This window comes from Grammomys surdaster, unplaced genomic scaffold (assembly GCF_004785775.1).
Source record: "Grammomys surdaster isolate TR1022 unplaced genomic scaffold, NIH_TR_1.0 165, whole genome shotgun sequence".
NCBI classification, from domain to species: Eukaryota; Metazoa; Chordata; class Mammalia; order Rodentia; family Muridae; genus Grammomys; species Grammomys surdaster.
The window spans coordinates 12,562,589-12,579,024 of NW_021604613.1; the positions used below are offsets into that span (position 1 = coordinate 12,562,589).

Below are 16,436 nucleotides of genomic sequence, written 5' to 3' on the forward strand. Positions count from 1 at the left end.
CATGGCTCTGTAGTATCAATTACAATGAGCTACATGGCTCTGTAGTACCAATTACAATGAGCTACATGGCTCTGTAGTATCAATTACAATGAGCTACATGGCTCTGTAGTATCAATTACAATGAGCTACATGGCTCTGTAGTATCAATTACAATGAGTTATTTTGATGCCAAAGCAGTCAGTCCTCTTCTCAGGATTGCTTTGTTTGTGTTCCCATCCAGTGTTAGAATGTTAGGGTTTTGCTTGTTTTTTAAGGACATCATTGGAAGTGTTGTTGGGACTGCACTGGCACTGTATTACTTTGTATAAATAGCCATCTTTCTATATTAGCTCTGCTGACCCATGAGCATGAGAAGTCTTTGCATTGTCTAGTGGCTTCATCCATTTCTTCAATGTTTTTAAGTTTCCCTCATAGTGTTCTTTCACTTCCTGGTAGAACTTATGATTAGGTTTTGGTTTTTGTTTTAAGTTGTTGTCAGTGAGACTTGTTTTCTCGAAAGAGCCTATTGATTTTTTAAATTGGTTTTGTACCTGGCACTTTGCAGAAAGTTTATCGTATCTAAGCATTTTCTGATGGTCTGAGCATCATCTTTAAGGGTCTTTTAGGAGTAGCTCCTCTTGTCTTCTTTTGATGAGGTGAGAGCTGCACCTAGCTGTGAGTATAAGGATATGTATCTAGAATGCAGTTAGGAATCGTGCTGGTCTAGTAAAGCAGCTTGAGTATGTTCTCCTAGTCAGTGACCTCATTGGTCCCAAGATAGTTGGCTAAATTCTCAGTACCAGGCATGATACTGGTACTTCTTTTGAGTGGGCCTTAAGACCAATTAGAGAGCTGTTTGTTACCACCAAGAAATGAGTGCCACTACTATACCTTTAGGAGAATCTTACAGAGTTAGCTGGTTATTGTTATGGTTCCTGTAGCAGACAGAGACCATCCCGGAAAACCGCAGATGGCCCAAATACAGAGAATAGGAGATTGTGGGGTGCCCAGCCCCAATGGATAAATTTATTACACAACTCCTGCACCTAAGACTCAGGGAATATCACTGAAAAGAGGACAGAAAGTTTATAAAAGCTTTGAAAGTGTGCTATGAGATTATGTTTCCTAGAAATGACAGGGAAGCTACACCATGATATAATAGACAACACCAATAGATGTGCTAGCACGGAAGGGGCAATCTCAGGATTCTAGGACATCAGGTGTCCCAAGAAAACAGCCTATGAAGATCCACTGGCTCAGGGAGGAAGCTTCCCTTCATAATACTGTTGTCCGGAGATTTACAACTGAAGAACGGAGGGTTGCTGTGTGGTGGGCAGCTGTGAGCAATATCAAATGGAACCCATCAAACAGTCTAACAGAAAATGCAGCAGGCTCTGGTCTAATGAGCTTTGTGGAGTTTAAGATGGCTTTCAGAGCCTCAGGCACTCCCTTCTCACCTCACCGGCTTACTCTAGAGACAGGAGCTGTGGATGAGATAAGCTTCTATGGGTAGATACCTACCTCAGTGACGTTAAGTTAAAACTAGAAGATGCTTCTAGTGGAGGACATCTTACTCTAAGCTTAAATACTCTCAGAACCAGCAGATTGTTTCCTGGCTTTTAGAGCTGGTGCTTGCTAGTTTCATGTCAACTTGAGACAAGCTATAGTCATCTGAGAGAAGGGAATTTCAGCTGAGAAATCAACTCCATAAGATGGGGCTGTAGATGTGGTGGTGCTGAGAGACCAGATCAAACTCCATCTTGGGTTCAGGCTCCATCTTAAAAAAAACCTGACCCAAGGTTGAACTCAAATTAACTACCAGGCCTGTACCTAGCACTGGTCTCCAGGTCAGTCCCTAACAACCACCCGTCAGGAGGAAAGCAGAAGTTACAGTTATACCTCATGAAAGTTTATGGTTTGGCCCCAAGCTAGCCAATCATTTTTAAAGGGCAACAAATTTCCATAGTAGCCCCCCAGCCAGATGTGAGCCAAGCTGATGCCCCCTTGGTCTCTTGCTTGCCTCTATAAATGCTTGCTTGAAGCTGGGCTCGGGGCTTCACCCTCCTGTCCTGAATCATCAGTGATGACAAGTGGCTTGAGGCCAAGCTTGAATAAAGATTCTTACAGATATTGCATTGGAGTTGGAGTCAGTCTATGGGGGCTTGAGCGACAGACACGATAGTGGCTTATGCCTTTAATCGTAGCATTAAGGAGGCAAAGGTAAGTGGATCTCTGAGTTCAGAGTCATTCTAGTCTACAAGAATGAGTTCAAGGATGGCCAGGGCTATACAGAGAAACCTCGTCTTGAGAAACAATCAATCAAACCAACAAAAACAAAGGATTGGGCTGTAGGCAGGCCTGTAAGACATGTAGGGAATTTTCTTAATTAGTGATATAGGATGGTGGCCCAGCCTGTGTAAGATAGTGCCATGGGCTGATAGTATAAGAAAACAGGTTGGGGCTGAAGAGATGGCTAGTGGTTGTTCTTCCAGAGGACCCAGGTTCAATTCCCAGCATCCACGCGGCAGCTCACAATTGTCTGTAACTCTATTTTCTGAGGATCTGGCACCAGGGCACAGACATACATTCAGGGAAAACATCAATGAACATAAAAATAAATAAATCTTTAAGAAAAGAAGAGAAGAGAAAAGAAAAGAAAGGAGCTGGGCAGTGGTGGCACATGCCTTTAAGCCCAGCACTTGGGAGGCAGAGACAGGTGGATTTCTGAGTTCGAGGCCAGCCTGGTCTACAGAGTGTGTTCCAGGACAGCCAGGGCTACACAGAGAAACCCTGTCTCGAAAAACCAAAAAAAGGTAAAAAAAAGAAAGGAAGGAAGGAAGGAAGAGAGAGAGAGAGAGAGAGAGAGAGAGAGAGAGAGAGAGAGAGAGAGAAAGAGAGAGAGAGAAAGAAGGAAGGAAGGAAGGAAAGGAGGAAAAGAAAAAGCAGGCTGAGCAAGCCAGTGAGCAGCCTCCCTCTGTCGCCTCTGCTCCAGCTCCCGCCTCCAAGGTTGACTTCCTGTGTTGGCTTCCCTCAGTGGCTGTGATTCAGGATTTGTAAGCCAAACAAGTTCTCTCCTCCACAAGTTGCTTTTGATTATGGTGTTTCATCCTTGATAACCCCAAGAAACAGCTCCATTATGTATTTCCTAGACACCACGGAGCTTCCAATAAGCACTCATAGTGAGTTTTTGGCAGCATCAGGATCACTGAAAGCATTTTTGGATGTTATGGAATAAATGGATGAGATCTGGGTACTCAAAGTGCAACTTAAAGTGCAAAAGGGAAAAACTGCATTAGGAGATGAGGTATCTATGGAAACAGAGGAAGGCCCAGGCATGCTCCTGTGCTTACTGAACGATGGCTTCTTGGAGCTGACTACCACATGGAAAAGAGCCTCAGGGTAAAGATAGTATATATTTGTGGGATGCAGAGAAAAGTTGGCTACACAAGTTGAAAGACATTTTAGAAACTGATTTTTAACTCGTGCCATCCTAGACAGATCTGACCTTAAGCTGGCTTGTGGAATTTGTCATACCTATCTAGTTAATGGGACCATTCTTGATCAGGCTCGGGATGATTGCTGGTGTGGACAACCTTCCCATTGAATGTGCCTTCACTAGTGATGGGGGTGAGCCTTTAGTAGGCAGAGACTCAGCATCACCTTGATGACGTCCATACTTTATGCCAACTGCCTTGGAATGTCCAGGAGGAAACCCTAAAGTCAGAACATTTCTGTGATGAGCTGGAAATTTAAAAAAATTATGAAAAGGATTTTCAATACCTTAAAAAAATATAAGTCTGGGAACTGGAAAGGTGGTTCTGAAGTTAAGGTTGCTTGCTGTTCCTCCAGAGGACCCGAGTCCGGTTCCCACACCCACACCACACCAGATGTTTCACAAACAGATGTAACTCTAGTTCCATGGGATCTGATGTGGCTTTCACGGTACCCACATGCATCTGTGCACACACAGAGACACATTCTCTTAATTAATGCCGTCACATAGCTAGTGCATGCCTTTTACCCCAGCACTGAGAGGTGGGTGGACTAAAACCAAAGAACCTCAGGTTTTGTGTAGCTCAGATTGGTCTGGAATTAGCTCTGTAGCTGAGGATAACCTTGAACTCCCACTCCTGTTGCTTTCACTTTCCCAGAGCTGGGATTACAGACAGGAGCCACCACACCTGGCTCATCTTTCCCTGATTTAGTTGTGTATCCCAAGACAGTTCAATTCCCTCCTCAGTATTTTTTCTTTAGGAATAGTAATTTAGACACAACCACATTATTTCTTATGCAAGCATGGTAGCCAAAAATTGGAAACAACATGCACTCCTTTAGTACAGGAGAATGACTAGTTACATTTTTGCTAGCTGTAGGATGGCATGAACTAAGAGAATGAACCAGAGTCCTGTGCTATCTCCTTTAAGATTTACTTAACGACGAGAATGGGGAAACTTAACCAGGAACAAAGGTTAACTAGTGTCCTGGTTGCTTTTTGTTCTCTTACTACAAATTTGGACAGATCTAGGGTAGCCAGGGTGATGAGCAGCAGCTATGATCTGTACGGCTGAGGGAGGTACTCAAGGAAGAATGGGAATACTAGTGCCATGCTCACCTCAATGCTGGGCACTGAACTGGACGAACAGAAAGCCTTATTGGAGGAGGGGGGAGGAGGGAGGGATGGAGGGAGGGAGAGAGAGAGATTGACTGGAGGGCGTGGGCAGCAAAGAGGAGCTGGGAGCAGGGGCCTTGCCCACTCAGATACTGCCACAAACTTTCTAATAGAGAGTCCCACAGGGTGGCCTCACATTCTGGCTACCCTACCCCAGAGCAGGGAAGGGAGGGTCCACTCTGCCAGGCTTTGTGTTGTCCTTTCAGCACCCTCTACAGACAAAGCTTAAAATTGTGCCAGGTGACAAGGAAGGTCCTCTACAGCCAGGAGGCCTCCTGGGCCCTAGGAGAGTCAAAAATGCACCCCTCCCTCCATTGTAAACTTACCGAAAACATTGTGAATATTTGGGGGTACTTTTTTTTTGTAACTTGATTGTGTGATTTTTAAGCGTGAACTTTGTAGGATACAATGTTGTGTTACAATGTAAAAAGCTTAGGCACACCTGCTAGCTACACTGTCACAAAACAAGGTCAAAGAAAAGTGACTTTGAAGCAGAGAAGCAGCAGACTGACACTAGAGGGTATACTTTTTGTCCTTTTTGTTTGTTTGTTTGTCCAGACAGGGTTTCTCCTTGTAGCCCAGGCTGTTCTGGCACTCAGGCTGCCTTTGCCTCTCAAGTGTTGGGATTAAAGGTGTGAACCAACACTGCCCAGATCTGACCTTGATTTTATAGACAAAAAGTTTTATCTCTCTCTCTCTCTCTCTCTCTCTCTCTCTCTCTCTCTCTCTCTCTCTCTCTCTCTCTCCCCTTCCCTCTCCAATCCACGCACACATATATACATTTGTTTCCACTTGTGTTACTCTGAGCACTAGCAGCTGTTTTAAGTATTTCTCATATGTCAATTCAGTTGATTTTCATAATCCTCATGTGCAGAAATTATCAACACAAGTGGTATTTTTCAAACAATAAAATAATTAATAAATGACAAAGCACCGACTTAGGAAATAAGAAACAATTGCCTGACCCGGTGTGATTGAGTCAGGTGTGACTTGGACTCGGAGACTGAGCTCCCAGGAAGCTGGTGTAGAGGAGGGCATGCCCCACTGGAGGGTCAGTGACTTCCACAAAGGTTTGGAGGAAGGTGAATCATGTGCCCTGAGCAGTTGACTTCCAACCCATATTATGTCTGGATTGGTTGGAAGCCTTACTAAAAACCAAGCTTCCTGCCTCCCTCCCTTGTCCTGGTGGCAGCAGGAAGAGATTACCTCCTAGTTGCTGGAAGGGAAGGAGTTAATGTCTATAGAGCACCTGCTTTGTGTAAAACGTTGTATGCAAAGGTCACATACACTGGCTTACTTCCTGTGGCTTACTTCACTTGCAAAGACAGGGGTCTGGATGAAGCAAAGGAAGGTGCCTGAGTTTTTCATGAGAGGCAGATCCATCTGAGAATAAAGGCCAAGCTCATTCCAGGATAGAAATGCAGGGAGAATCTTTGGGGACACGAGAAGGGAGGGGAACCCCTCATCTTGGCATCTGGTTGAAGTTAAATGCCAGCAAAGAAGCAAGAATTCCAGGACAATTAAGAACTACTTCAGGCCCCTTTCCCATCCCACCTGTACGCCTATAATTTTCTGGGACTCTCACTAGAAACTCAGTTATAGAAAAAGACATGTACTAAACTCTGTGTACGACTCCTGTAGTTCCTGGTTTAACCCATTCAGACTTTACTTCTATCCAGGGCATTTCTGGAAACACCCTAAAATATCACTAATTGAAATGGAAAGAAAAGACTGAGGAAAAGACTTTGTGGCTAAGAGGACTTGCTGTGCAGGCAAGAGGACTTAAATTCAAATTCCCTAGCACCCATGTAAAAGCGAGGCATGGCCATGTGTGCCTGTAACCACAGAGTTGCACGGAAGTGAGCTTTATGGCACGCCAGTCTAGTTGAAATGGTGAGCACCATGTCAATGAGGGACCTGTCTCACGTGTGAATACCTACACATTACTACTTCATTCCTTGATTTCTTGTTCTAACTTGTGAATTATTTACAAGTGTGTTATTTAGTTTGCAAGAAGAAGATTTTTCTTTAAATTTTCTTGTTGTAGCAAATTCCAGGCCACTTACATCCAGATCACATCTTTGGCAGAATCAAGGGTATTTGACACCAGTGGTTTTTGTGAATCTTATGCCATTTGTGACAAATACCTAGTAATTCCACCAGAGGGCAGAAAGGCAACATGAACAGATATCCGAGTCTAAAAGGGGAGAGGGAAACTGGAAAGGGGATTGAGTTGAAATTCAAAGGAGAACTTGATGCAAAATTCTACACAGTTTTGATCTTACAGTCTATTTTATATATTTTGTTTTGTTTTGCTTGTGTTTCCAGACTGGGTTTCTCTGCAGCTCTGGCTATCCTGGAACCTGCCCTGTGACCAGCATAATCTGAACCAGGATGAACTTGAGATCAGCATGCCTCTGCTTCTGGAGTTCTGGGATTAAAGGTACACACCATCATCACCTAGTTATTTTATACTCTTTATCTACTGGTTTTTACACAAACACACAAGCAATATCTATACATGGGTAAAGTGATGGCTGTTGAATTATGTAGCCTTATTGGGGGAACTTAAACCAATTTTTGGTTATTTTATTTTTACATACAGGAGTGTTTTGTTTACACATATCTAGGTTCACCACATACATGCCTGGTTCCAGAAAGAGGTCAGAAGAGGGCATTGGGACCCTTGGAACGGCAGATACAGAAGGCTGTGAGCCACCATGTGGGTGCTGGAAACCAAACCCAGGTCTTCTGCAATAGCAGCAAGTGCTCTAAACTGCTGAGCCATAATATCCCTAGTCCCAAAATAATTTTCTAATTGCATTTATTATTTATTTACTTGAGTAAGTGTGCATGTGTGGGGGCCGTATCATGGTGTGTGTGTGAGGTCAGAAAACAATCATCAGGGCACTACTTCTGTCCTCCCAGCATGTGAGGCCCATGGAGCAAACTCAGGCCATCAGGCATGACAGCTAAGCCACCTCCCTGGCCTGGTTTTGGCATTTTAAGATGACTTCTGATGAATAGCCAATACATTTGTAATAAGAAAAATATCTGGGATGTGCGCTTATCAATTTATTATAAAGGATGTTAGAAGGGAAGAGAAGAAGGTGGGGTACAGGAGGCAGTGTACAGGGCTTCCATGTCCTCATGACATGGCTATTCAGATCTTCTCCAAATGTGTGTGTGTGTGTGACTGTCTCTGTGTGTGTATGTGTCTCCCTGTGTGTGACTGTCTCTCTCTGTGTGTGTGTGAATCTGTCTCTCTGTGTGTGAATGTGTGTGAGTGTTTCTATGTGTGTGTGTCTGAATGTGTCTGTGTATGAATGTATGTGTGTCTATGTATGAGTGTTGTGTGTGTGGGTGTGTGTGTGAATGCCAGAAGTCAATGTTGAGTATCTTCCTCTACAGCACTCCTTTTACTCTTTGAGAGATCTCTTATTGAGCCTAGAGCTCACTGGTTGTCCAGACTGTTGGTCAGTATGAGCTCTGGGGATCCAGTTTTTTCTGCTCTCTTCCAGCAATAGGGTTCAGGTGTAGATAACCACACCAGGCTTTGGAAGGTGCTAGGTATCTGTACTCAATTCCTCATGCGTGAGTACCAGGAACTTGACCTACTGAGCCATCTGCCCCGCACAAAAGTCATTTTTAAGCACATGTTTTTAATGATGTGAGCTAAGAGAGAGCCATCCTGGGAAAGAGCCCGATGTGCCCAATGTGTACAGACTTCTGGGAGGAAAGTCTTATTAGCATTAGCCGTTAGTATCATTTTGGTGACCCTGAAATTGTACCTTGAAGGCTGCTGATAGATGCCCCCACTCTCTTTTTGATAAGTGAGATTACAGGATGGCTCTGGAGGTGGCTTCAATAGGATTGTAGTTGTTCTTTTGTTTGTTTTCCAGACTGGATCTCTTTATGAAGCCATGGCTGGCCTGGAACTCCCTATGTAGACCAAGCTGACCTCAAACTCACAAAAATCTTCTTTATGTCTCCTGGGTACTGGGATGAAAGGCGTATACCACCATGACCGGCTAGGATTACATTCTTATAAAGTAAAATCAGGGTTGCACAGGGCTGTTTCGTGTTGTTTAGTTTGGTTTGGTTTTTGTAAAGGGCTTGTGTGTGTGTGTGTGTGTGTGTGTGCGTGTGTGTGTGTGTGTGTGTGTGTGTGTGTTTGAAGCCCTGCATTGTGATTCCTACTTTGTAGCTGGGAATGAAGAAGGGCCCTAAGCAAATGTTGATCTGCTGGATTTTTTTTCTTCTCAGCTGGAGGAGAGTTTTCTACCAAACTTCTCAGTGAGGAGCTCCTTTCTGTTCCTAATCCCCATAATTTTCCCTGTCTTTCTATCCGGACTCATGTTCCTAAGCAAAATGTGGGAGCAGAGGTGAGAAAACAAAGAAGATAAATGGGAGAGGGTGTGGTGTATTGTTAGAACGTCTACCTTACATGTAGAGGCCCTGGGTTCAATCCCTGTCATAGGGTTTTATTGCTGTGAAGAGATGCCATGACCAAGACAAATCTTACAAAAGAAAACCTTTAATTGGGACTGGCTTGAAGTTTCAGAGGTTTAGTCCGTTATCATCATGGCAGCATGCAGGCAGACATGGTGTTGGAGGAGGAGCCAAGAGTTCTACATCTTGATCCACAGGAAAATAGGGACTGCCTTCTTCCAGGAAGCCATGAGAAGGCTCTGATTCCACACTGGGCAGAGGTTAGGCATAGAGACCTCAAAGCCCTCCTACACAGTGACACACTTCCTCCAACATGGCCACACCTACTCCAACAAGGCCACACCCTGTGGGCCAACCATTCAAGCACATGAGACTATGGGGCCCAAAATTTCTCTGAAAACACTGCACATACACACATCATAAACAGCTCAGGGAACTGACTTTCTGTTTTTGAGTCAGAGAGCACAGGCCCTCAGCAAATAGTCCTTCTCAGCCTCAGAGACAGGCAAACCACGTCTCTCTATTTCCTTTGTGTCTTCTCTAAATCAATGGTTTCGTTTCCTCTCCCATATGCATGCTTCTCTCAGTGTAAGCACCACGTGCTGGAAAGGGTTGCCTGGCCCAGCAGTGTAGTTCTGCATCTTCTGGCTTTATTCTGGCTGGAAGGACACACAGCAACGGAGGGAATTACAGATGACAGCAGGAGTCTTTATTTCTGCCATCACTGCTTATGTGCACTGCTCTGTGCCATTGCATACAGCATAGCCTTGGCTATCAGAGATGATGTGGTTGGAAGGAGGTCCAGGGGAAGAGGTAGTTTGGAATCTCATCAAAACAACCTTAGTAGAAACTTTGGAAACACCAGGGAGAAGCTGTAGGTTTCTGACTGAAGATGCAAACAAAACTAAACAGAGACTTGAATGAGAGACACTGTGATGCTTTTAAATGAGAATGTCCCCAGAGAGTCTTGTACTGAAAACTTGGTTCCCAGCTGGTGGCCATGTTTTCCACTGTTGATTTATTTATTTCAGTTGGCTTATTAATGACAACTGACCAAACCTGGCTTGGGGCATAGGATGTGACCCTCAAGTTCAGTAACAGTAGCAGGTCCTATCACACACACACACACACACACACACACACACACACACACACGAAGAAGAAGAAGAAGAAGAAGAAGAAGAAGAAGAAGAAGAAGAAGAAGAAGAAGAAGAAGAAGAAGAAAGGAAGATGAGAAAGGTTTCTTTCCATTTTCTGGGTCTTCTCCCGATTCCCAGGCATCTTGTATGTTGGGCTTATTTGCTTTTGCTTGTGGCTGCATCTCTCAGTTTCCCTCCCTTTGCGGTTTTCCTCCCTTTTGAGGCAGAGCACCCTCCCCGTGAGGCACCTCAGTCATGGGCAGTTCTGGCGCCCAGCCTCTGTTGTCACTACATTAGGGAGCTCCTATTTTAGCTTGTGAAGCATCTGGTGACTTGGTCTCCTTCAGTGCCTTCTGGCTCAATGTTTGCTTGTTGATAAATAGAGAAATTCGTGAAACCAGGTTCTCCTTTGTCCTTCTCTCTTCAGAGAGCCTCTATTCTCAGAGCACCCTAGAGGGCTTTGGGTTTCCTTTTAGTTTTCTGCTAGTGTGCCCTCCTTCTTTCTGAAAGGCGAAGAGCCTACAAATAAGTGATCTCATGGGGTTTTGTGGGTTTTGTCTGCTTGTTTGTAGATAGGCCTGACTACATAGCCCTGACTGGTCTTGAACTGGATATGCAGACCAGGTTGGCATCAAAGTCACAGAGAAAAACCTACTTCTATGCCCCACTATGCCTGGACAAATAAGTGATCCTAAAGTAGCTCACAGACATTCCTGAGCCTATCTGCCATTAAAATTCTCGTTGGACTGAATCTCAGACAGTATCAGCATGTAGTAGACTTTTGTACGCTGAAGTTTGTATGTAGCATGTAGGAGCCAGGCATTGTGAATGGGTAGGCGACTGCTTCAGCTACACCCACAGTGCCGTCCCAGAGCCTGTCTGACCCAGGGAGCTAGCAGGTTCTGTAGAGGAGAGCAAGACTGTATTCCCCTTTGGCCTTGGGTGGTAGATATGAGCAGATTAAGATGTTCTACTAAGTTTATTGAGTGTGGAGAAATGTCGAGAGGCTCCATGGAAGAGTTCCAGCATATGTAAATGTACTGGCTCAGGGAGAAGGGCTGAGGACCACAGAGAACTAATTAAATGACCACGTCCCATCCGTGTTTTGTACCCAGTTTGATCCGTGGCACAAGCAATAGATAGAAATGGATGGACCCTTTCCGAGTGGCACTAGACGTCGGTCGCTTGTGTTCTGCTTTAGAATCTCCTTAGTTGCGAGCTTCTGGGGTCACCTGACACTCGCTCAGCAGATGAGAAAGGACTTTGATACTGCTTCACCAAGGTCATCTTTGTAACTTCACTATTTGCCTGGGATGATGGTTTGGGATTTTGTTTTGTCCAGTCCATCCTCATGAAAGGTTTTGTTATGTAGACACACTGCTGACCTCTGAATGTTTGCAGATTTGGAAAGCCACTGGGGAGACAGCCAGGTGCAAGGACACTTCCATCTACTGACAATCCAACTAGAGCTTTGTTAATTGAAAGGGAAAAAAAGCTCAAAGAACCCCAATGGTAGAAAAAGACACTCCCAAGTCAAGCTGCAAAGAAGACTCTGAGACCAGACCAGCTGCCTGGAAGAGGCAGAAACCAGCTGAGCCACTGAAGGCTGTGTAATGAGCTCCAGGTTGCCAGTGTTGTGAGCTGTCACCCATGCTGGGGTGGATCTTGATGATGTAGCTGTCTTTGAGTCATTTCTGCTCTTGCATGTAATGCCTCACCCATATTTCTGTAAGCAACCCCAATAAAACTCATTGACTCATCGAGTTGGACTTTTGTGGTATCTGTACTTTGGTTTGTCTGGGAAAGTAGCTGTGTATATCGTGTCTCCCAGGAAGTTTTATTAGATGACACCAGAGCAAGAAATTGCCCTAGTAACTTACTTCTTCCAACTAGGCCCACCTTCTACTTTCTCCAATTCCCAATAATGCCATGATATTATGAGTCTATCAATGTGTTAATCTCTTCCTTATGTCAGAACCTTCATGATCTAAATGTTTCTGGAAAATCTATCAAATTCAATGTGCGGGACTCAAAGCTATGGCCTAGCAGAGGCTTGGCAAGCACTCAACTACTGAGACACACCCTAGCCTCAAATGTACAGACCTCAGGAGTGGAGTGATGGTTATCAGGAGCTGGGAAGAGGTAGAAAGCGTTATGAATAGATGGCCATCAAGTTTCCACTTAGCAAGATGAATGTGCTCCACAGGTATGCTGTGCAACATAAGACCAGTGACTGACAACACTGTGATGTGCACCTCAGACAGGTAGAACTCATTAAACACTCTTACTCTTACCGTAGCCCTGTAACATTGATAGAGTGACAGAAGGGGGCCTAGAGGGAAGGATTAGCAGTAAAGAGTGCTTGCTGGGCAAACATGACATCTGACCCCCCAGACCTATGTCACAACCTGGCATCCTATAGATGACTAGTTCCAAGGCACAGAAGCAGGGGGCTTGCTGGGGCTTGCTGGCTTCCAACCTAGTTCAGAAAACCTAAGCACCAGGTTCAGGGGAAAACCCTACTTCAGAGGAATAGGCAGAGAGTGGTAAAAGGAACTGGAGCACACCATTCCCCCCCCCCCGGCTTCTGTGTGCATGCACAGGTGTGTGCACCCCACCTCATACACCACACACAATAAAAATATTCACAGCCAAGGAGATGAGTTGCATTTCACTTAATAAGTAGCAAAAATAAAAGTGCAGCTGATTTAAACACAGAATTGTCTCTGTTACTGAAGCAGTGACAAGCTATGGGAAAAGAAGTTCTTAGCTCATTTTCTTTCAGTTTTTAATTGGATTTATTTATAATTCTAGAACTGGGCAGCAGTCTGGACTAAAAATGGTTCAGAATGCTCTGCTATACCACATGGGCTGGTTGTATTTATAGTCATATCCTAGTTCATTTTGCCAGGTGCACATAGCTCTGAACCCACAAGCACAGTGTAGGTAGTTTATCTATAGTCTGACGAGGCTGGAGAGATGCTGCAGGGCAGAAGAGCATGGGCTGTTCAAGCCTGGTGATCAGAGTAATACCCAGAATCCATGTAAAGCAGCAGGGTGGGTGGCCTAAGTTTATAATACTGTACTCATGGTGAGAGGGGACAAAGAGACAAACCAGAGTGTGTGGGTCAGCTAGCCTGGAGTGTGCAGAACAACAGAAAGGATGGAGAGGCCCTGTCCCCAAAATATAGTGGAAAGAGAACCAAAGCCTGAAAATTGTCCTCTGGTCTCTAACTACATGTCACACACTTGTGCACACATACAGACACATATGCACACCCACACTAAGATTTTTAAGAGTCTGAGGGACTTAGAAAGACAAATGTTGCATCTCATATTTGCAATTCCTAGCTCCAAGCTTTGGGATCTGAGTTTATAACCTGAAGTAACTACAAATACTAGGAATGTAAAAGGGGCCTTTGTAGGGGGCACATGAGAAAGAGTCGTGTGCAAGTGATTTGAAGGGGGAAATGGAACAAACTGGGGACTTTACTTAAGGAGTGGGGAGGGAGATGAACACAGATGAAGGTAAAATAAGAGCAAAAATGTCTTAAAAAGTCATAAGGATTATTTTCCTACCTAAAATTATATGTAATACACAGAAGTCTGTGTGCATATACATGCATAGTTTAAATGAAAATTTCCCATCTGGGCTAATAGTCTTTCCTCTATGAACCATAAATTAAATAACAAAACCCCCAACAGCAGACCTAGGAAGTCTACTTTTACTTGTTGGTCAGGGTTGTCAAAGAACCTTCCAAAATATTATAGGTTATTGTTGTTGCCCTTGTTGTTGTAGACACCATGTACCTGACACAGGACCCAGTGACCCCTGAGCTGGATCTGTCCTGAAGGCCTCCTCCCCAAGGACTAAGTTTCATGGTACTAGAAGGTGCTATCCAAGCTTCCAGGTAAGGAAGCAACCAATAGTCCTACCCAGCTATGATCCCTACGAATCACAACAACCACCAGCATGGCAAGATAATCCCAAAGGTGTAGTAGTGGCACACAGGCCTTGGTGATAACCGATAGCTCTCTAATTGGGCTTGTGGGAAATCTTCTCTGGTACTAGAAGCCTAGCCAACTACCCAGTACCAGAGACATTATGGGTCTTGGAGAAGAGCCCATAACCACCACTTAACTATATCAGCCCAGACCCTAACTACAGTCTAAGTATTTATCCTTATATCCATATATGGTGTAGTCCTCACCTCTCATCAAAGAACGTCCCTTTGTAACAGATGAAGACCATTACAGAAAACCACATTGGATCAAAATGCAGAGAACAAGAGATCATGTGTTGCCCAGCTCCACTGACGCGTCTACAACATAACTCCTGCACCAAAGGCTCCAGGATCACTGTAAAAGATGGGGTAGAAAAATGTGTAAGAGCCAGAGGAACAGGAAGTTTGCTGTGATATTGTATCTCCTACAAATGCCAGAGAAGCAACACTCATGAATTTCATCAACTGTCTACCTAACCAAGACAAGAACAAAGGTGACAGTAATGGGCATGCTTCCAGGGAAGGGGGAAGAACTCATGAGGCTACAACCTTAGATAAAGAATTACAGGCAGCTAAGTGGAGAAATAGTCTTCCCTAGAGAAGAGAAGAGTACCCCCATTGGTCATACCATACTAAGTGGTCAACTCTGAAATCACAAATCTTATACATAAAAGTAACATTGTATGGACTGAGCAGGCTGTATTTATATATTAAGGAATTATATATGTATATACATATGAATATGTATATATTCAGGAATATATATGTATGTGTGTGTGTTTGCGTGTGTGTGTGTAAGAACAATTAAAGAAACTTTTTTCTTTATTATTTTATTTATTTACATTCCAAAACTTGTCCCCCTTCCCTGAGTTCTTGTCTGCATTCCCCCCTCCCTCCAACCTCTGAGAAGGTGCTCCACTACATGCCTACCTACCCCCACCTCACCCCCACCAGCGTCCCTCTTCCCTGGGGCATTAAGTTTCCAGAAACTTTTATAGAATCAAAGAATTTGAGAGAGAACAAGGGCTGGTGAAGGTACATGAAATGAGATGGAGGGAAAGAAGGGAAGAGGGAGAAATGGTGTAATTATAATTTTAAAAAAATCTTGTAAAAAAAAAAAGAGTCTGAGTTAGAAGAATCCTTATAACAATCTTTGAAGATCCTGAACTTTTGGAATAATTTGACACTTCTAAATTTTCATAATATGCTAGAAAGTTAAAATGGAAGGAAAAGTCCCTAACTTGTTATGTACCCTCGCATTCTGCCATCAGAAAATGGAGCTGGACAATTGGACGACTTCACTGAGTATGTGGAAGAGATTATGGCCATACTACCCTAAACATACCTAGTATCATGTAAGTATGCTTAAGAGCACGGGCAGCTTGGATGCAGGAAGGGCTGGTTAACTTTGACCACAGTTCCCTGCAGGGGCTGCTCTGTTCTAGGTGTGCCACGGCTGGTGTGGGGAGGACAGCTTTCTCCTGTGAGGCTGCCAGGTAAAACCTTTGAAATTGCCTATCGTCAGGCCTAAGGAAGGCATGGGCCTGGAATAAGACTCCTTTGTCTTCAGCCCTTGATTTTTCAAAGCACAATGGAGAGACGGCCTCATCCATCATGGCTCCAAATGGGTAGGACTATAAGGAGCTGGGGGAAGAGCTCATGTCTTAAATTCTCTTCCTGTTGCTATGATAAAATACTCTGTCAAAGGCAGCTCACTGTTCAAGGTATAGTCATCCATGCTGGCAGGAGAGTCGCCGCCGCCGCCGCCGTCGCCACCGCCACCGCAGCAGCACAGCGGCAGCTCAAAATAGCTCCACGTGCCATCTGGAGTGAGGGAAGAGTGATGTGGGCTGGTGCCCGGCTCTCCTTCTCCATTTCATACAGCCTAGCATCCCCATTTCTCTCCATCAAAGGAATGGTTCCACACACCTTGGGTCTTCCCATATCACAATTAATGTAATCAAGATAGTTCTTCACAGGCATGCTCAGAGGTCCATCTCCAAGAAGATTCCAGAACCTGACAGAGTGACCATTTACAGTAACCATCATGGTCAGGGCCAGCAGTGGACCAAGGTGATGAGCAACAGTATTCCAATCAGCACAATCAGGGCTTGCTGGAGGATAGAACACGACCAGGAGCCCTAGCTGGTGACAAGTCAAGGAAAGTTGGTTCCTCTGTGTCTACTTCAGAGA

At 44.4% G+C, this 16,436-nt stretch overlaps 1 protein-coding gene across 1 annotated transcript in view; it reads left to right on the forward strand.

The window, feature by feature from the left end:
* Positions 1-12,002, forward strand: part of Cflar (CASP8 and FADD like apoptosis regulator) — a 66,159-nt gene extending 54,157 nt beyond the window's left edge. Inside the window, exons 12-13 of the transcript XR_003711230.1 lie at positions 6,977-7,091; positions 11,641-12,002. The gene's annotated coding sequence lies outside the window, so the exon portion shown is untranslated. The remainder of the gene's footprint in view (positions 1-6,976; positions 7,092-11,640) is intronic.
* The last annotated feature ends 4,434 nt before the right edge of the window (positions 12,003-16,436 follow it).